Raw genomic sequence first — 22,210 nt, 5'->3', positions numbered from 1 at the left:
TATAATCGGCAGCACTAAAAGATTATTAAAAAAGAGGATACAGGAACACTTGAGGAGTCAACAGCATTTCATACACAAACACATCCAATGTCTCTTAACACTTCAAAAATGTACATGAAGGTGACACTTCAGAGTTTTTGTTTTCGGGTATTGAAATTGTGAATCTACCAGACAGGGGAGGCGACCGTTTGAAAATTGTACACAACAGGGAAGTTTTTTGGATTTATTCCTTACATACTTTTCAACCGCATGGCTTGAATTTAAGGTCAGATGTTGTTCTATATTATTGAATGTTTTTGCAATTTGATTGTTTTTTTTTTAAATTAATTTTTGTAAAAAAATATTTTGTAAATTTAATGAATATTATTATATTTAATATGTATTCTTGTGTCATGCATCCCACAATGGAATTCAGTCATTATGTGGTCAGTTTCTTTCTAAAAAACTTTTTTCATGTTTGTATTCTTTGAATTTTATTTCCCTGTTGACATGGTGCTTAGCCGAAGAGATAATGCACTTTCGGAACATATGGGGTTAATCCCAGGTTAGTGTTTCACTCACATGTTCCATTTATTTTGCCCAATATATTCCCTGCCTCTTGGCTTCCCACCATGCATTTGATGAAAGGTCACATGACCTGAAACGGGTCATGTTAGGCGCTTTCTCCAAGGATGTTATCCATGTTTTCTATTGAAGTTTTTTCATGTCAATGCTTTTAAAGTGACATAATAAAGGTGAAGTTTCTTACCCGCTGGCATCACCCCTTTTTTCTACCTAAACTTGTAGGACTTTCTTGCCGTGTGGTGAACCGGTGAGCTGATTATCCGTTGATATACTCACGTCCATGGAATTTGGCATTCCCCACTCAGCCATCTCAATTTAGAGAGTTAAAAATGATGATACAGGCTTGAACTCATACCCTTTCCACTAAGGCAGACTTAGATGCACATGCCCGCCATGCGGAGGATATGGAGGAGATCAAACAAACTTTAATGTCAGTGGCAGAAACTGTCTCCACCCTTTTGCATCAACAAACAATGTTACATACAGCCGAGACGGCGATGGAAGCTCAAGTGTCCTCTAGCTCTCTGATTCTAAGAGATCTGATATGTCATGTTGATGACCTTAAAAACCCCAGCCGATGTAATATAAAATAACAGTGGATACCTGAGTCGAGGGGGGGGGGGCTAATTCTTTGCTTGCTACGGTAACTACAATATTTAATAGGTACCTTGGGTCCCTGAGGGATCAATAGAGACCGAGTACACAGCTTATTTTCCACACGCAGATTGGATCAAAATAGATCTTTGGATATCCTGTGCAGAGTCCATCTATATCAGCAGAAAGAAGCCATAATGCGAAAGAGGACTTTAGAAATGTGTCAGACTGCTCAAACTACTTTTGGAAGCCACTAAGACAGCAGGTGGTACATGCCATTGGGGCTACCCATTTCATCCAAATCTGTGTAGAGCTGGGGCCGAGTATTATGTCCACTCTCCATCAGACTTATTTGCTGCAATTAAATCTCAGGATTGTGAGCAAGTTGCATTCCCAAGTTTGTCCCTACAAAACAGGGGTACAGCGGAAAATCTCTCTCAACGAGAGACATTAGCTGTTGGGGAAACATGAGTGACTCTTTATGTTGTCAGCAAGCTCTGTGTGATTTCTGGCTAATGGTTGGGAAGGGTTTGGGTAGATCGGTGTGTGGGGGGGGGGTGATGGATGGGGACTGAGGAGATTTAAAGAATAGGCTTTAGGAAAACCAAACGGAGATACAAACTGAGAAAGAGGTGTTAAAGGATTAATGATAAACAATTTTTATGCCCTCTCTCTCCTCTTATGGAATTTCCCCCATCAGATTATCTTTCTCTCCTTTAACCACCGGAGGGCCCCTTCTTCTCCAGATCAGATTAAGCAAATCTTGCATGTGTCTTCCCTTAGAACCAAGACATGAGGGTCCTGGCATCTCTGTCTCAATTTGGGTCTCCATCCTTAGTCACATATTTCCTTCTAAGGTGAAGGCATCTTTCCCTTTTTTTTTTCTCATTTTCTCCAGATTTTTGGACACGTGCCAAGTGGAATAACACACTCTGTTTTCCCTTTTTTATTCTTAAATTTTTTTGTGTGGCCTTTTTTTCAGTTTGCTTTTCATTTTGTGTGTAACTCATTATAGCTCCAGTTACAACCATATCCCTAAATGTACAGGGTTTAAACATTCCAGAAAAGCGTACCTATTGCCTTTTTGCTGGAGGCACATTTCTGCCTGAAAGCAGGTTCCCAAGCGTGTTCCATAGCTGTTCCCGTGAAGCAAAAGTGAAATTATCAATATTGGTTTTAAGGTCGGCACAGTGGGAATATCTGGACTTGCGGTCGAAAGACCAAGGCGGATGTCTGTGAGGGGTAAAATCAAAGGGGTCCTGTATGCACTCGGTAACCAGCATGATGTATATTTTAGGCTTGATTTTTTATTCCTTTTTCATGTTTACTTCTGTCATTTCTGCGTGGGTTGTGCATGCCATGATCACTCTTGTCCTTCACTTTAAAGGAGTAGTGATGTGGAAAAAAAAACTTTTCACCTTTCCAAAGGAAGAGGGTCATGTCGGCAACCACTTTGTGCAGGGTCAACATGCCCCCCCTCCTGTGTACTGCCGAGGCCCCATAAGGAGATTGCGAGGGTCCCAACGGTCGAACCCTATGCGATCTATAACTTATACCCTATCCTTTGGAAGGGGGATATGTTTTTTTCCACTACAGAACTCAAGCCATCCATAGAATTGACACCTTAAAAGAGAAGTGCGGTGCAACACTTAACTTCCCCTGTGCCTAGGATGCAAAAACTAAACAAACTTTAACTCTCCTTCCTACATTCCCCCGTTGCTCCGTTACCTGAGGAAGGGTCCTGTTTGGACCAGAAACATATTGTTTTTAGTGCTAATAAAAACCCTTTTGGACATTAATTGTGTCCAAATTCCTACTTTGTTGGACCAGCGCCAAGAAAAAGCTTGAAATTTGTTTTACTTTATTGTGTAATTGGCAGACACTTTCCCATTCACTTAGTTTTAAAATTATCAACATAAATATGTTTAAAATGTGATGAAAAACAGCCATTAGGTGGTTCTGTCCTGTTCCCTGCCACAATTAATACAGTGAGCTTGGTCTCCTCCCAGCCTGGCAGGTGCTTCTCTATGTACTGAGCTTTATTGACAGCTGCACAGAGCCTCAAAGAAAGCTGCACAGACTGAAAGGTACACAGACTGAAAGCTGCACAAAGCCTTACTGAAAGATGCACATAGCTTGAGGTCTTCTATTCATCACAGCATCATCCCTCCTTCACAGCGATCACTCCTATCAGCTATCTGATGGCAGCGTTTCACACATAAAAATCCTCAGCAGCGCGGTGGGTTTGTCCCGATCACGGGGATCGGACACACACTGCTCTTCTAGGAGTCCGCAGTTTCCCTTACCTGTCCCCCTTCCTGCCCGGGCTGTCCCTTACCCGTCCCGAGCTGCCGACTCTGTGCCCGCCTGCATGCTTCACTTCCGGGTGAAGCAAGTGCAGTAAATTATTATTATTATTATTTTTTTTTTTAAAGCTCCACTAGTGTCCTAAATCTGTTACTGCATCTTTTGTGCACTAGACACTAGGGTTAGCTGTTGTACAGAAGTAAAATAAATAAAAAATATATACATATATATACACATATATATATATATATATATATATACACACACACACACATACACACACACACACATACATACACACACATATTCCCCCATATTCCCACATATTCCTCACAGTTTTGGAATGTACTATCTATATGTTTGAAGAATTTCCATCTATGCTGTGTTGAACTGAATAAATGCTGTATGAGTGCATTAATGGTGTAGTAGTATCTGTATTGGGAATGGGAGACCTTACTTGAGGGTTTTTCTTCATGATATTATCTTGTAAGGATTTATCCTTAAGACTGCTCTTTTTGCTATACTCTAAAATTTTCTTTATGTACTTGTCACGATTCGGCTGGTTGGAGGTGGATCCTCTGTGCCAGAGAGGGATTGGCGTGGACCGTGCTGGTGGACCGGTTCTAAGTTGCTACTGGTATTCACCAGAGCCCGCCGCAAAGCGGGATGGTCTTGCAGCGGCGGTAGCAACCAGGTCGTATCCACCAGCAACGGCTCAACCTCTCTGACTGCTGAAGATAGGCGCGGTACAAGGGAGTAGACAAGAGCAAGGTCGGACGTAGCAGAAGGTCAGGGCAGGCAGCAAGGATCGTAGTCAGGGGCAACGGCAGGAGGTCTGGAACACAGGCTAGGAACACACAAGGAAACGCTTTCACTGGCACAATGGCAACAAGATCCAGCGAGGGAGTGCAGGGGAAGTGAGGTATAAATAGGGAGTGCACAGGTGAGAATACTGATTAGGCCTGCTGCGCCAATCAGTGGCGCAGCGGCCCTTTAAATGGCAGAGACCCGGCACGCGCGCGCCCTAAGGAGCGGGGCCGCGCGCGCCGGGACAACACAGACGGGGAACGGGTCAGGTACGGGAGCCGAGATGCGCATCGCGAGCGGGCGCGTCCCGCATCGCGAATCGCATCCCGGCTGGGAGTAATATCGCAGCGCACCCGGTCAGCAGATCTGAGCGGGGCGCTGCGAATGAGAGAACGCTGCGAGCACTCCGGGGAGGAGCGGGGACCCGGAGCGCTCGGCGTAACAGTACCCCCCCCCCTTGGGTCTCCCCCTCTTTTTGGAGCCTGAGAACCTGAGGACAAGACTTTTATCCAGGATGTTGTCCTCAGGTTCCCAGGATCTCTCTTCTGGGCCACAGCCCTCCCAATCCACCAAAAATTTTTTTTTTCCTCTGACCGTCTTGGAGGCCAGAATCTCCTTCACGGAGAAGATGTCAGAAGAACCGTAAACAGGAGTGGGAGAAACAAGTTTGGGAGAGAAGCGGTTAATGATGAGTGGTTTAAGGAGAGAGACATGGAAGGCATTGGGAATACGAAGAGAAGGAGGAAGAAGGAGTTTGTAAGAGACAGGGTTAATCTGGCACAAGACTTTGAAAGGACCAAGATAGCGTGGTCCCAGTTTGTAACTGGGGACACGAAAGCGGACATATTTAGCGGAGAGCCATACCTTGTCTCCGGGAGCAAAAATGGGGGGAGTTCTTCTTTTCTTATCGGCAAATCTTTTCATCCGGGATGAAGCCTGTAAAAGAGAATTTTGGGTCTCTTTCCATATGGTGGAAAGATCAGGAGTCACTTCATCCACAGCGGGCAAACCAGAGGGCAAGGGGGTAGGGAGGGGGGGAAGAGGGTGACGGCCGTACACCACGAAAAATGGGGACTTAGCAGAAGACTCGGAGACTCTGAAGTTGTATGAGAATTCGGCTCATGGTAGAAGATCAGCCCAGTCATCCTGGCGGGAGGAAACAAAATGCCGTAAATAGTCACCCAGGACCTGATTAATTCTTTCTACTTGCCCATTGGATTGGGGATGATAAGAAGAAGAGAAGTTTAGTTTAATCTTGAGCTGTTTACAGAGGGCCCTCCAGAATATAGACACGAATTGGACGCCTCTATCCGAGACGATCTGTGTGGGCAAACCGTGAAGACGAAAAATGTGTACAAAAATTTTTTTGCCAACTGAGGCGCTGAAGGAAGACCAGGAAGAGGAATAAAATGTGCCATCTTGGAAAATCGATCAACGACCACCCAAACAACTGTGTTGCCACGGGATGGGGGTAAGTCTGTGATAAAGTCCATACCAATCAGTGACCAAGGCTGTTCGGGGAGAGGCAGAGGATGAAGGAGACCAGCAGGCTTCTGGCGAGGAGTCTTATCCCGGGCACAGACAGTACAGGCCCGCACAAAATCAACAACATCCGTCTCCAGAGTCGGCCACCAATAAAAACGAGAGATGAGTTGCAAGGATTTTTTGATGCCCGCATGGCCTGCGAGGTGGGAGGAGTGTCCCCATTTGAGAATCTCGAGACGTTGGCGTGGAGAAACGAAGGTCTTCCCTGGAGGAGTTTGCCTGATGGAGGCTGGAGAAGTGGAGATCAGACAGTCAGGAGGAATGATGTGTTGCGGAGAGAGCTCTACTTCACAGGCATCCGAGGAACGAGAGAGGGCATCGGCCCTAATGTTCTTGTCGGCAGGGCGAAAATGAATTTCAAAGTTAAAACGGGCAAAGAACAACGACCACCTGGCCTGGCGAGGGTTCAGCCGTTGGGCAGACTGAAGATAGGAGAGATTCTTGTGATCAGTGTATATGATAACTGGAAATTTTGATCCCTCCAGCAGATGCCTCCATTCCTCAAGCGCCAATTTAATGGCCAGTACTCTCGAGAGTAGTTTCTCTCCGCCGGAGAGAAGGTCCTAGAAAAAAAACCACAAGTAACAGCATGCCCGGAAGAATTTTTTTGTAGAAGGACAGCTCCAGCTCCCACTGAGGAGGCATCTACCTCCAATAGAAAATGTTTAGATGGGTCAGGTCTGGAGAGCACGGGAGCAGAAGAAAAGGCAGACTTGAGATGTTTAAATGCGTCTTCCGCTTGGGGAGACCAGGACTTGGGATTGGCATTTTTCTTGGTTAAAGCCACGATAGGAGCCACAATAGTGGAAAAGTGTGGAATAAATTGTCTGTAATAATTGGCGAACCCCAAAAAACGTTGGATAGCACGGAGTCCGGAGGGGCGTGGCCAATCTAATACAGCAGCTAGCTTATCTGGGTCCATTTGTAGTCCCTGGCCAGAAACCAAGTATCCTAGGAAAGGAAGAGATTGACATTCAAAGAGACATTTCTCCATTTTGGCATAAAGTTGATTGTCTCGAAGTCTCTGAAGAACCATGCGGACATGCTGGCGGTGTTCTTCTAAGTTGGCAGAAAAAATCTGAATATCGTCCAGATAAACCACAACACAGGAATATAAGAGATCACAAAAAATTTCATTAACAAAGTCTTGGAAGACGGCAGGGGCGTTGCACAGGCCAAAGGGCATGACCAGATACTCAAAGTGTCCATCTCTGGTGTTAAATGCAGTCTTCCATTCGTCCCCCTCCCTGATGCGGATGAGATTATAAGCACCCCTTAAGTCCAGTTTGGTAAAGATGTGGGCACCTTGTAGGCGATCAAAGAGTTCCGAGATAAGAGGTAGGGGGTAGCGGTTCTTTACCGTGATTTTATTAAGTCCGCGGTAATCAATGCAAGGACGTAGGGAGCCAGCTTTTTTGGACACAAAAAAAATCCAGCTCCGGCAGGAGAGGAGGATTTGCGGATAAACCCCTTTTTTAAATTTTCCTGGATGTACTCTGACATGGCAAGAGTCTCTGGAGCAGACAGAGGATAGATTTTGCCCCGGGGTGGAGTAGTACCCGGGAGGAGGTCAATAGGACAGTCATAAGGCCTGTGAGGAGGTAAAGTCTCAGCTTGCTTTTTGCAGAACACGTCAGCATAGTCCATATAAGCCTTAGGAAGACCGGTTACAGGGGGAACCACAGGGTCACGGCAGGGAGTACTGGGAACCGGTTTAAGACAGTCCTTGAGACAAGAAGTACCCCAATTCTTGATTTCTCCTGTGGACCAATCAAGGGTTGGGGAATGGCGTTGAAGCCACGGTAATCCAAGAAGAATTTCGGAAGTGCAGTTGGAGAGGACCAAAAATTCAATTTTTTCGTGATGAGGTCCGATGCACATTAGGAGAGGTTCCGTGCGGTAACGCACGGTACAGTCTAGTCTTTCATTGTTAACAGAATTGATGTAGAGGGGTCTGGCGAGACTGGTCACCGGGATGTTGAACCTGTTGATGAGAGAGGCCAAAATAAAATTTCCTGCAGATCCGGAATCCAAGAAGGCCATAGTAGAGAAGGAGAAGGTAGAAGAAGATATCCGCACAGGCACAGTAAGGCGTGGAGAAGCAGAGTTGACATCAAGAACTGTCTCACCTTTGAGCGGAGTCAGCGTACATCTTTCCAGGCGGGGAGGACGGATAGGACAATCATTCAAGAAGTGTTCGGTACCGGCACAGTACAGGCACAGATTCTCCATGCGGCGTCGTGTCCTCTCTTGAGGTGTCAAGCGAGACCGGTCAACTTGCATAGCCTCCACGGCGGGAGGCACAGGAACGGATTGCAGAGGACCAGAGGAGAGAGGAGCCGGGGAGAGAAAACGCCTCGTGCGAACAAAGTCCATATCCTGGCGGAGCTCCTGACGCCTTTCGGAAAAACGCATGTCAATGCGGGTGGCCAGATGAATAAGTTCATGCAGGTTAGCAGGAATTTCTCGTGCGGCCAGCACATCTTTAATGTTGCTGGATAGGCCTTTTTTAAAGGTCGCGCAGAGGGCCTCATTATTCCAGGATAATTCGGAGGCAAGAGTACGGAATTGGATGGCATACTCGCCAACAGAAGAATTACCCTGGACCAGGTTCAGCAGGGCAGTCTCAGCGGAAGAGGCTCGGGCAGGTTCCTCAAAGACACTTCGAATCTCCGTGAAGAAGGAATGTACAGAGGCAGTGACGGGGTCATTGCGGTCCCAGAGCGGTGTGGCCCATGACAGAGCTTTCCCAGACAGAAGGCTGACTACGAAGGCCACCTTAGACCTTTCAGTAGGAAACTGGTCCGACATCATCTCCAAGTGCAGGGAACATTGCGAAAGAAAGCCACGGCAAAACTTAGAGTCCCCATCAAATTTATCCGGCAAGGATAATCGTAGGCCGGAAGCGGCCACTCGCTGCGGAGGAGGTGCAGGAGCTGGCGGAGGAGATTGTTGCTGGAGTTGTGGTAGCAGCTGCTGTAGCATCACGGTCAGTTGAGACAGCTGGTGGCCTTGTTGCGCTATCTGTTGCGACTGCTGGGCGACCACCGTGGTGAGGTCGGCGACAACTGGCAGTGGGACTTCAGCGGGATCCATGGCCGGATCTACTGTCACGATTCGGCTGGCTGGAGGTGGATCCTCTGTGCCAGAGAGGGATTGGCGTGGACCGTGCTGGTGGACCGGTTCTAAGTTGCTACTGGTATTCACCAGAGCCCGCCGCAAAGCGGGATGGTCTTGCAGCGGCGGTAGCAACCAGGTCGTATCCACCAGCAAAGGCTCAACCTCTCTGACTGCTGAAGATAGGCGCGGTACAAGGGAGTAGACAAGAGCAAGGTCGGTCGTAGCAGAAGGTCAGGGCAGGCAGCAAGGATCGTAGTCAGGGGCAACGGCAGGAAGTCTGGAACACAGGCTAGGAACACACAAGGAAACGCTTTCACTGGCACAATGGCAACAAGATCCGGCGAGGGAGTGCAGGGGAAGTGAGGTATAAATAGGGAGTGCACAGGTGAGAATACTGATTAGGCCTGCTGCGCCAATCAGTGGCGCAGCGGCCCTTTAAATGGCAGAGACCCGGCGCGCGCGCGCCCTAAGGAGCGGGGCCGCGCGTGCCGGGACAACACAGACGGGGAACGGGTCAGGTACGGGAGCCGAGATACGCATCGCGAGCGGGCGCGTCCCGCATCGCGAATCGCATCCCGGCTGGGAGTAATATCGCAGCGCACCCGGTCAGCAGGTCTGAGCGGGGCGCTGCAAATGAGAGAACGCTGCGAGCACTCCGGGGAGGAGCGGGGACCCGGAGCGCTCGGCGTAACAGTACTATTTGGTATATATTTTTTTCTTTTTCAATTTTATTATTTTTTTATTTTTAGTTATATTTTTTCCTTATTTTACAATATATATTTCCCTCTTGAGATATGGTGTATTGATACATTGGGGTTAGCGCTGCTTGAAAAGCGGGCGCACTTGATAAGAAGCTAGGTGGGGTGACCTTAGTGGGGTGGGGACTTGATGGTCCCGAACACAGGGGTCCCCCCTCTGATGGATAACATCTTGGCCCTTAATTGGGTCTAGTTTGGGACCCGTCCCTAGCTACACAAGTTTTTAGAACCCCTCTAAAATCACCATCACAATATCTACTGTATGAAATACAGCTAAAATAAATAGGATTCCTCAAAATTATAATGTATTATTTTTTATTTTTCTATATATATTTTTTTACATTTTCATTCTTATTTTATGTTTATTTTAAATTTTTCGTTATTCATACAACTTTATTATTTTATATTTCTTTATTATATTTTATTTGCTCTTCTCTTGATTCTTCTTTTTCTTCTGCTAGTTTCATGAATTGCTTCCCTCATCTAGGTCACTTACATCCACAGTACTGATGCACTGCACTTTATTCTGCATATTGTTCAGCAGGCTTGGTTCACTTAGGGTTAACATCTGCTCGCAGCATGTTTGACAGCCTGCGATCGTGCTCTCGTGATCCTGACACACTGCCTCGCACACAGCGTTGACAGTTGCCAGGACAACGGGTCACGTGATCAGACTGGTCTCATGATAGCGATCTCATGTCCGGAAGTGCTCTCAGCCTGCTCACGCAGGCGCAGTAACTATTTACCCACGCTTACAGCGCCATTACATGGATCAGGTGAATGCCTCCCCTTCATTGTTCAGTATATGTATTTCTATGAATCGTTTTGTGTACACATGTATTGCATATCTTCTTGTTATATGTAATTTAACTATGAATTGTACTTTTCAAGCTGTGTTTTTAATATTTTTACTATTACTCTGCACAGTATGCACTAGCGCACTTTATATACCAGTATGCACTATTTTCTACATGAATTTATATTTGCACTTATGAAGTTTTTATTTGATATGTATTAATGATCACTTTATGAAATTGTTTGGCACTAATGAATTGTATGGGCATAAAAGCCCTCATAGGCTTGTGTATCACTATGCTTGAAAAAGGCTCCAGGAGGAGCTGAAACGTTGTAATGCTGACATGAGACATTAAATCACTTTTTTGTTGGAGTGCTGTGCCTGTATCTGTTTTTTATCTTGGATGGACTCTGATCAAGTCCTTTGGGACGCTGGCACCAATTCTCTGGTTGGACTGGATAAGTAGTGATTATATATATATATATATATATATATATATATATATATACATACACACACACACACATACACACATATTCCCCCCAAAAATGTGATTTTGAACTTTTGTAGAAAAATAGAAAAATTATCATAATAATACAGGGATGTGGAATTCCTATCGCCCGACGCCCGGGACATGCAGTTCCGGGCGCCGGGCAGGTGAATTTTTCCGGACCTGACAAGCGCTGCAGCGCTCTGCAGACTGTATGGGGCGGGCTCCCGACTCATGCCCGCTCCGTACTACGCAGCTCCCGGCTGTGGAAACTTGCGTCCTCTCTCCCCTGCTCTGCCTTCTTTCTGCCATGCAGACGTGCGAGGGGGAGATGAGGCGGCGTGGCTTCTTTCTCCCTGTGCAGACCTGCGCCCTCTGCCTTCGCTCCCCCCAGCTCTAGCTTCAGAGAAATGAGAGGAGGAGCGGTCGCACGTCTGCACGGGGCGCAAGTTTCACACCGCCGCTAATAGGCAGCATGCTGCGCTCAGCAGTGTGTATGGAGCGGGCTCCGGACTCCTGCCCGCTCCATACTCTGCAGCCCCCGGCTGTTCTCAGTAGCCGGGGGCCGCCGCTAATAGCCAGCATGCGGCTATCGCCGCCGCTGGCTATTAACCCTTTAGATCGCCGCTGTGACAGCTTTGACAGCGGCGTCTAAAGGGACCTGTGAATGCTCTATGGTGGGCTAGTGGGGTGGATCGCCCCCCCGCAGAGTGATCGCAGGGAGGCGATCCACTATAAGGATAGCCGGAGGGCTTACCTCTGTTCCCTGCCGTCCCGTGGCTGTCATTGATAGATCCTGGCTGGACCAGGCTCTATCAATGGATCGCAGAGCACACAGATCAATAAATTCAATAGAATTCTATTCTTCTGTATGAGGAATCTAAGGATTCCTCCTATAAAAGTCTAATAAAGTGTAAAAAAAAAAAAAAAGTTTTAATAAAAGACACACATTAACCCTTCCATGTTAATAGTTCAAATCACCCCCTTTTCCTATATAAAAACATGCAAACATAATAAAAATAAACATATTTGGTATCGCTTCCTGCATAATTGTACAACCTATTAAAATATAACATTATGTATCCCGTACGGTAAATGTAAAAAAAAAAATACCTAACCACAGAATTGCAATTTTTATAATATCCCAGAAAAAAAAGTTAAAAAGTGATTAAAAAGTTAGATCAATACCAAAATGGTACCGATACAAAAAACTGATCATGGCGCAAAAAATTAGCCCTCATACAGCCTGGTATGTGGAAAAAAAAAATCTACAGGGGTCAAAAAATAACAATTAAAAAAATTCTAAAAAGTTCAGAATTTTTTTTTAAATTTGTAAAACATGACGTAAACTATACAAATCTGGTATTACTGTAATCAGGCGGCCTAAAGTATCAAAACAACATGTTATCTCAACCATAAGGTAAATGGCGTAGAAAAGAAAACCACCAAGTCAATTTCACTACAACTAATATATATTTTTTGATTCGGAGAATATGTTATTGAAAAATGAAAAGGTATCATTATAGTAGGTGGTTATGGCTATTATAGGGCGAGGTGTAAAAAATCAGAGCGTAAAAGCGAAAATTGGCCCGGACAAGTGGATCGTCATGAGGGACAAGTAGATTTTGCTCCATTTTAGTCCCGTGGACAAGTAGTTTTTTATAAAATTTCCACACCCCTTTAATATAAGCCTTCTAATGTCGTGAAGTAAAAGTAAAAGAATATTTTTTTATACATCAACTGGCTCCAGAAAGTTTAACAGATTTGTAAATTACTTCTATTAAAAAATCTTAATCCTTTCAGTACTTATTGTTACAGAGCTGGATGTGGATCGTCTAACCTGTGTGGCTGATGACCGTATCGGGGAGTGGAGTCTAAGGTGCCGCTGGTCTTCACCAGTGTCTGCCGCAAGGCAGGAAGGGCTTGCTGCGGCAGGCGACACCCAGGTCAACCACACAAGTAGCTGGGCAAGGCGAGGTACCGAAGGATAAGGCAGTAGCGTAGTCAGACGTAGCAGTAGGTCAGGGTAGGCGGCAAAAGACCGAAGTCAAATAACGTAGCGGGAAGGTCTGGATACACAGATAAGGCAAACAGGCAAAATGGAACGCTTAATCTCAGGCTAGTGGCACTGAAGTTCCGGCAGGGAAGAGGGGGAGGTGCAGGAACTTATAGACAAGTGTCAGGCGTGTAACATAATTATGGGCGCACTGGCCCGTTAAATTTCAGAGCTTCGGCGCATGTGCGCCCTAGGAGACAGGGACACGCACGCCGGAGCTGAGAAGCAGAAGCGGAGGAGATAGAGGAGCATGGTAAGTGATGGGCTGGGACTCGCATGAGATACACGATACGAGTCCCAGCCCCGCCGACAGCAGGGACAAAGCAGCACTCGATGCCAGCGTGTGCGTCTGGAGCGCGATGCTTAACAGTACCCGCCCTTTTGGTCTCCCTCTCCTTTTGCGGTTCAGGAATTTCCTGAGAAGGTCCTGGTCCAGAATGTTGTCCTGTGGCTCCCAAGACCTCCTTCCCATGATGTGGAGGCAAAACTTCAGCTTGCTTTACACTGAAGACATCAGCAAAGTCCCGGAGGAATGAAGGCAACCCGGGCAGAGGACAAGAAGATAAAAGGTTCCAACTTAGACAAACTTATATGAATACAGTGGTTGTTGCACTGCGAACCCCAGCAAAGAACTTCTCCAGTTTTCCAATCCAGCTGTGGGTTATGGAGCTGCAACCAAGGTAGGCCAAGCAAGAGAGGAGAAGTACAATGAGATAGTACATAGAAGGACAAGTTCTCCTTTTGAAAGAGTCCGACCTGCATCGACAACGGTTCTGTGCAATATAGCATGGTGCAGTCCAGTTTCTCTCCATCGACCGTAGAGAAGTACAGAGGCTTTAACAGGCAGAACACAGGCAGATTATACCTATGCACTAGGGAGGCATCAGTAAAGTTTCCCACTGAGCCAGAGTCCAGAAAGGCAAGAACGGAGATGATCTCTTTGGAGGGTAAAAAAAAGCTGAACCGTCAAATTTAAGCATGGAGACGTGGTATTCACACCTAGGGGGGCCTCTCCCACAAGCCCTAGGTGCGGGTGTTTCCTTGTGACTGTGGATGCAGAGGACAATGGTTGAGGAAGTGATCTGCACTGGTGCAGTATAGGCATAGATTCTCATTTTGTCGGCGAGTTCTGTCCTGCAGGGTCAGGCGAGACCGATCCACCTGCATAGCCTCCACTGCGGGAGGCAACATAGAAGGTTGCGGTGGTTGCTGGAAAACAGGTGGAAAGCGCAGAGGTCATGCAGACTCCCTTTCTTGGCATAGTTCTTTAAGTTGCTCAGAGAAACAGATATCAATCCGGGATACCAACTGTATTAGTTCATTCAGGTTAGATTGCAATTCCCAGGCAGCAAGGACATCCTTGATAATCCTCCCTTAACGCCAAAGGACGTATATGTACGTCCTCCGCCGGCTCCTGCAATATGCCGCGGGGTCACGCGGTGTCCCCGCGGCATATCGGTACGGTCCCGGGGGCTATCAACTGCCGGGAACCACGGCTAATAAAGGACATCACCGATCGCGGTGATGCCCTGTATTAACCCTTCAGACTCGGCGATCAAAGGAGACTGCCGCGTCTGAAGTGAAAGTGAAAGTAACCCGGCTGCTCAGTCGGGCTGTTCGGGACCGCCGCGGTGAAATCGCGGCGTCCCGAACAGCTTACAGGACAATCGACGAATGACTGCTCCGTGCCTGAGATCCCGGCAGAAGCAGTCAAGCGCGGATAACACTGATCACAGGCATGTTAATACACGCCAGTGATCAGCATGAGAGATCAGTCTGTGCAGTGTTATAGGTCCCTATGGGACCTATAACACTGCAAAAAAAAGTGTTAATAAAGGTCATTTAACCGATTCCCTAATAAAAGTTTGAATCACCCCCCTTTTCCCATAAAAAAAATCAAACAGTGAAAATAAAAATAAACATATGTGGTATCGCGTAAATGTCCAAACTATAAAAATATATCGTTAATTAAACCGCACGGTCAATGGCGTACACGTAAAAAAAATTCCAAAATCCAAAAAAGCGTATTTTTGGTCACTTTTTATACCATTAAAAAATGAATAAAAAGTGAAAACAAAAATGGTACCGATAAAAACTTCAGATCACGGCGCATAAAATTAGTCCTCATACAGCCCTGTCGACAGGAGCTTGACTACGTCGGCATACCACGACCTTAGGGGCCCATCTGGAGTTACCAGAATGGCGGAGACGTCCTCTACCTCGAGCTTCCTCAGCACCCTGGAAAGGAGGGGAAGAGGAGGGTACAGATAAGGTAGGGCGAACCCCGCCCAAGGAATCCCTAGGGCGTTCATGGCCAAAGCCTGAGGGTCCCGGACTTGGACACAAACAGAAGAACTTTCCGATTGTGCCGAAATGCGAAGAGATCCACGTTCGAAATGCCCTAGAGGCCGCAGCTGCGTGAAGACCTCCGGATTAAGAGACCACTTGCCAGGGCGGGCGAGGACCGACTGAGGAAGTCCGCTACTCAGTTGAGCACTCCTGGCATGTGAATTGCCGAAAAGGCCGGAACCTTGTTCTCCGCCCAGGTGAGAATCTTGGTCACCTCGGCCAAGGCTGCCGAGCTGCGAGTGCCACCCTATCAATTTATGTACGCCGCGGCCGTGGCGTTGTCCGACTGAACGCGGACAGGACAGGACTGAAGACGTGACTCCCAATGAAGAAGACAAAGAAGACAAGAAGAATCACCCGTAATTCCAATATGTTAATCGGAAGAAGGGTCTCCGGAGGAGACCAGAGTCCCTGAACCGTCCAATTCCTGAACACGCCGCCCCAGCCCGACAGACTGGCATCCGCTGTAACAACCTGCCAGTGAAGGGGAAGAAAGGAGCGAAGCCACCAGAGCAGAGACTGACAGACCTTGAGAGAGAGAACAATCCGACGATCGAGTGACAGAGGCGACCTATGCCATCGAGAGAGAATCGCCAGTTGACGGGAGCGGTAAGAAAACGGCAAAGGGTACGGCCTCCATAGTTGCCACCATCTGACCCAGGACTTCCATACAAGTGCGAATGGAGACTGATACCTGGGTCCGAAGGGAGCGGACCCCCGCCCGGAGCGCCAGGCCTTTGTCCGGCGGAAGACAAATTCGGGCAGAGGCCGGACGAATCGAAATTCCAGAACGGTTAGAGACTGGGTAGGACGGAGGACTGACTCGTCCCGGTTGACCATCCCCCGAGAGAATCAGGGTGCGGAGAGTGACGTTCAGATTCTCCAGAGTCTGGGCTCTGGTTGGAGCCTTGATGAGAAGGTCGTCCAGATAGGGAATCACTGAGATACCCCTCGACCGTAACAAGCCCATCACTGGCGCAAGGATCTGTAAAGACCCGAGGAGCCGGCTAGACCAAAGGGGAGGGCTACGAATTGAAAATGCCCATCCGGAACCACAAGCAGAGGTACCGATGATGGGCCGGAAATATTGGCACATGGAGGTAGGCATCCCTGATGTCCACCGATGAAGGAACTCCCCTTGTTCCAGGGATGCCACCACCGAGCGGAGAGATTCCATTCGGAAGTGGCGGATGAGAAGGAGACGGTTGAGACGCTAGAGGTCTAGGATTGGTCGCACAGAACCGTACTTCTTGGGGACCACAAAAAGATTTTAATAGAAACCCCAAAAACGTTCCCCCGGAGGGGCGGGAACAATAACCCCCTGGAGAAGCAGAGACTGGGGAGCCACCCGAAATTGCTTCGCCAGAAGAGGAGACGGGGGGCCCGGGATCGAAAGAAGGGAGGAGAATTCGATCCGGTAACCATTGGACACCACGTCCCTGACCCAAGGGTCCTGAATGTGTGAGGTCCAGATGTCTCGGAAAAAACAAGAGACTACCTCCCTCCCGAAAAGAAACCGCGGGTGGGGGCCTCAGTTCATGCAGAAGTGGGGTTGCGGTTGTCCGGTTTGGGCGGACTTCCAAGAAGGCGTGCCCGGAACGAGGCAGCCTTCTCGTCCCGCGAGGGCGCCTGCCCGGACCCATTACTGGGGCCAGAGGTCCGAAGGACCAAAAGGAAAAGGACTTCCTTTGGGGAGTAGGGCGAGCCTTAGTGTGAGGTAACAAGGAACTCCTACCTCCCATTGCCTCAGAGAGAATCTCATCAAGGCATTTGCCAAAAAGACGGCCGCCTGTAAGGGGAAGCTCAATGAGAGACCTTAGGAAGCGGCATCCGTATTCCAAGCTTTAAGCCACATAGAGCGGTGGAGGGCCGCTAGGTGACCCATGGCAAAGACAGAACAGCGGGCTGACTGCATGGAAGCTGCACACAGAAAGTCCCCAGCTTTAGCGCATTGGAGAGCCAGAGCAGATAGATCCTCTGAGGGTGGGGGGGGTCCTGCTAAAATATCCTGATAGAGCTTTTGGCACCACTTCGACAGGGCCTTGAACACCCATGTCGAGGCGAAGATGGGAAGAAGAGAAGAGCCAGCTGCTTCAGAAGCGAACTTCGCTTAAGATTCTACCTTTTTGTCCGCGGGATCCATGACGGCAGCGGCATCTGCCCGAGGCAGTGTAGTCACCCTAGAGATCCGGGAGATTGGTGGATCCACAGAGGGAGGGGAATCCACCTTAGCGACAAGGTCCTTGTCAAATGGGTCACGCTCTTGAATGGTCTTGAATCCCGGGAATCTCTCGTCTGGATGTTTCCATGCGGATTCCAGAATGTCATCAAAGTCAGCGAGAGAGCTGAACCTTTTAGGTGCTGGCTTAGTACGATGAAAGGATACTTCTGGATAGACATCCGAAGATCCTGGGTCCTCCAAGGGAAAGGTGTCTCTTATGGCTGTCACCAATAATGAGATCACCATAGAAATTGATTCCGAGCAGTCCTCTGTGTCAGATGCCGGTTCGGAAGCCTCGTCCACTAGTTCACCAGGGGCATGTGAATGAGTAGAGGCAATCTGTAGAGGGCGATCCAGACCGGTACGCGGCTCTGGCGTGGCAGAGCGGCGACTCTGAGAACGTCCTCTAGAGGAGCAACGTTTGTGCCCAGAAGATAGGGAGGGGCGGGACCCGCGAGGGGAACGCCCACGTCTATCCGAAGACTCAATGGAAGGGTCAGACGAGGCACCCCTAGCATGCTTGTGAGAGCGTGAGGTACGAGGGGACAAAGAGCGGGCCCTCTCAGAGGTCCTGTACCGGGATGACCCCTTCAAAGCGGCTAGTTCGTGGAAGGCCTCAGCCACTGAACGGGAAATTGGGACAAGTCAGCCATACACTGGGTCAGGGAAGAAACCCAGGCAGGAGGAGTGGCTGAACCCACTGGACCGAAGGGGCATCAGGGGGCACCAGGGGGTCTGGGGGAGCAGAGGAGCATGCAGAGCCAGCAGGCTCAGGTATTACAGTACTTACAGGTATAGTAAGTCACTAAATTCCCAGGTTTCTGTTTAGAGGGATGAACAGCCCTGGGTACGGACATAAAGGGTTAAAAAGGAGAAGGCAGGCACTTTCTCACCCAGATCTGTTTCCCTTACAGCTGCAGTGAGGAGAAACTGCTCTGTGCAGCATTTAGACTAATAAGGCCGGCCAATAGGGAGGGAGGGGCGTGCCTAGCACTAAGTAACTGACCCCTAAACACAGAGAATCGCGCCCACGGCGCTAACTGGGCGCTGCTTCGCGCCTCTCAGTGGGCGGAGCTACAGCGTCGGGGAAGAAGTGTCATGGTGCCCGCTCCTTGTCCCGAGCGCCCATATAACTGTATATGCGCTCGGGGAACGGAGCGGGCGGCCAGAGCGCCGGCAGCCTCTGCCGGCGAAAAGAGAGTAAAACTGAGCCGCCGCAGAAGTGCCCGATTCATAAAAGCGCCGCGGCTGCAGCTGCGTATAAGGCGCTGAAGGAGATATGTGCGCTCGGGGTCAGAGCGCCGGCAGCCCCTGCCAGCGAAATGAAGTACAACTGAGCCAGCTGTAAAGAGAAAAATAAGCCGACGCTGAAAGCGCTCAAGCTGAAAAAAGCGCTGCGCTTCTCAAACATAGAGAAATGAACATTTTTCCAATTTTTCCCAATATTTTAGAGCTTTTCACAAAAATCGCTTCATGGATCAACAAATATTTACCACTAATATAAAGTACAATATGTCTCGAAAAAAAAAACAAATCAGCCAGGTAATAGCAGTCCAAAGTTATTACCACTTAAAGAGACACCTCAGATTTGAAAAAACGGACTGGGTCATGAAGGCCAAAACTAGCTGGGTCATGAAGGGGTTAAAGGAGGCAGCATCTGCCAATGGTAGAGTAGTCGATTTTGACAGAGGGAGGAACCACAGTAGGCGGCGTTGTCTATTTCACAATAAAGTCATGGAAAATGGAAACTGCGTCAAAAATACTCACCCTGTCCCGGAAAATGAACTTACCTAGTGAAATCTTCAGCCAGCCTTTGAAGCCTGCATCATGCCGGGCTGAGATAGTGAGATGAGCAGGTAAAAAGGGGGACCTGGACCCAAGGTACAACCCCGGGCACTGGCCGGTGGCAAGAAGGGGTTAACAGTGCATAACTCGATGCCTGTGCCTCTTCATCGCAAATGGGGGAACAGTGAGAGCCATGCTCCTGAACCCCCACCTAAAAATGAGGACATAAAAAGGAGAAAAAACCTAAATACATTTCCCTGAACTAAAAAATAAAAAAGGAAAAGACCAGGTCCGGAGAACTCTAGACCTGTGTCTGCCTACTACGGACACTAAGCTAAAACTGATTAGCTCAGAGTCTGTAGGCAGGGTATATCCTGCCAGGAGGGGCTGACTTTCTTTTTGTTGCCCAGTGTCAGCAAGATATACCCACGGTCTCTGTGTCCCCCAATGGAGCTGACCAAGAAACAATATTTATATAAATCCAGGAAAACATCTTTAAATGGGCACTGTCAGATACAAAAACTTTTCATATGTTGTAAAGCATGCAAAACCAATAGGTTTTGCAACTGCTTTCATTAGAAAATTTTCAGTATTTCATACTGAAAAAGCCAGTCAAACAACTGCCCCCCTGCCTGCTTGGACACATACTAGTCCTGCTGTGTCCATGCGTCATCACCTACGTCATGGACGCACTTCCTTGATTGACAGCTGTGAGCGCACAGCGGGAGGAAGCACACTGTCTTCCCTGTCTTTGCTCGGGCACACAAGTTGCTTCTGAAGGTAATATTTCTCTGCTTCTGTACCCCCGATCTCCACACTCGGGGATCGGGGGACAGAAGCGCTACTCTTTGGGGGAGATAACTGACATGTATCCCCAGCGGGGATACATTGCGCTGCGGCCGGGTAACAGGTTACTTTCACTTCTGTACCCCCGATCTACACTCTCAGGGATCGGGGGACAGAAGTGCTGTGCTGCGCGGGGAGATAACTGACATGTCGCTCTGTGGCCAATAACAGGCTACTTTAACTTTGCCCGTTCCGCCACTCACTTTCAGCCTCCAGCGCCGCTGGCTCTCTGCTTGCATCTCACTGTCCGCCGCTCACATCTCTGCCCCCCCCCCCCCACCACCACTTGCTATGCGCCTGCCCGCCGCTCATCTCCTCCCCTAGGGTTAGCTATACTAAAACACCCAGCATGCCTTGACACTGTGGACATGCTGGGAATTGTACTTTTGCTAATGCTAGGGGAGATGTAACCATCTGCATGCTCACATTTCAGCTAGCATTAGCAAAACTACAACTCCCAGCATGCCCCGACAGTGAGGACATGCTGGGAGTTGTAGTCTTGCTAATGCTGGTGGAGATGTGAGCAGACAGAATACTGGGGGGGGGGGGGGGGGGAGATCTGCACAGTGAGGCCACACCCCTCCCTTTGAGAGGAATTCAGACTAGTGAGATAAATGAAAAGTGTAATAAAAAATAAATAAAAAAATAAAGGTGCTAGACACATAAAAATTAGATGTACATGGTCAGGTACTGAGTGATATATTTAACCCCTTAAGGACTCATGACGTACCGGTACGTCATAAGTCCGCTCCCGAGCTATCTATAACGTGGGAACCCATCATAGCGGGTTGGGCCCGGCCTCTAACAACAGCCGGGACCCGTGGCTAATAGCGAGCGCCACTGATCGCGCAAAGTTGATCGCCGCGTCTGAAAGCGAAAGTAAACCGTTCCCGGCAGCTCATTCTTGCTGATCGGGACATCGCGATAAAATCGCAATGTTCCAATCAGCTGGGACGCAGGCGGAGGTCTCCTTACCTCTCTCCGTTGCGTCCGATCGTCGATTGATTGCTCCAAGCCTGAGCTACAGGCTTGAGCAATTGACCGCCTATCTGACTGATCCCTGCAAAGCTATGGCTTTGCAGAAATCAGTATAGGAGATCAGTGTGTGCAGTGCTATAGCTCCCTATGGGAGATATAACACTGCAAAAAAGAAGTGGAAAAAAAAAAGCTAACAAAGGTCATTTAACCCCTTCCCTATTAAGTTTGAATCACCCCCCTGTGTATATAAAAATAAACATATGTGGTATCGCCGCGTGCGAAAATGTCCGAACTATAAAAATATTTAGTTAATTAAATCGCATGGTCAATGGCGTGCGTGCAAAAAAATTCCAAAGTCCAAAATAGTGTATTTTTGGTCACTTTTTATATAATAAAAAAATGAATCAAAAGCAATTAAAAAGTCAGATCAATACAAAAAAAAACGATAAAAACTTCAGAACACGGCGCAAAAAATGTGCCCTCATTCCCGCCCGTACGTGGAAAAATAAAACAGTTATAGGGGTTAGGAGATGAGAATTTTTAACATATAAATTTTCCTGCATGTAGTGATGATTTTTTTCCGAAGTACGACAATATCCAACCTATATAAGTAGGGTACCATTTTAATCGTATGGACCTACAGAATAAAGATAAGGTGTTATTTTTACCATAAAATGCACTGCGTAGAAACGGAAGCCCCCAAAAGTTACAAAATGACATTTTTTCTTCAATTTTGTCGCACAATGATTTTTTTTCCCGTTTCTCCGTGGATTTTTTGGTAAAATGACTAATGTCACTGCAAAGTAGAATTGGTGGCGCAAAAAATAAGCCATTATATGGATTTTATTGGTGTAAAATTGAAAGCGGTATGATTTTTAGAAGGTGATGAGGAAAAAATGAAAATGCAAAAACGGAAAAACGCTGAGTCCTTAAGGGGTTAAAAAAAATTTTGGGTTGGATCTGAAGGGTACGATTTAAATAATTTTTGTCAATT

At 47.8% G+C, this 22,210-nt stretch overlaps 1 protein-coding gene across 8 annotated transcripts in view; it reads right to left on the bottom strand.

Moving 5' to 3' along the window:
* The window catches only part of RNF213 (ring finger protein 213), a 327,147-nt gene that overhangs the window by 200,953 nt on the left and 103,984 nt on the right, over window positions 1–22,210 (bottom strand). The window lies entirely within an intron of this gene.

The sequence above is a fragment of the Hyla sarda genome, chromosome 4 (assembly GCF_029499605.1).
Source record: "Hyla sarda isolate aHylSar1 chromosome 4, aHylSar1.hap1, whole genome shotgun sequence".
In the NCBI taxonomy this organism is placed as follows: domain Eukaryota; kingdom Metazoa; phylum Chordata; class Amphibia; order Anura; family Hylidae; genus Hyla; species Hyla sarda.
Note: the sequence above shows the minus strand (reverse complement) of the source record. Positions and strands in the feature narration are given on the sequence as shown.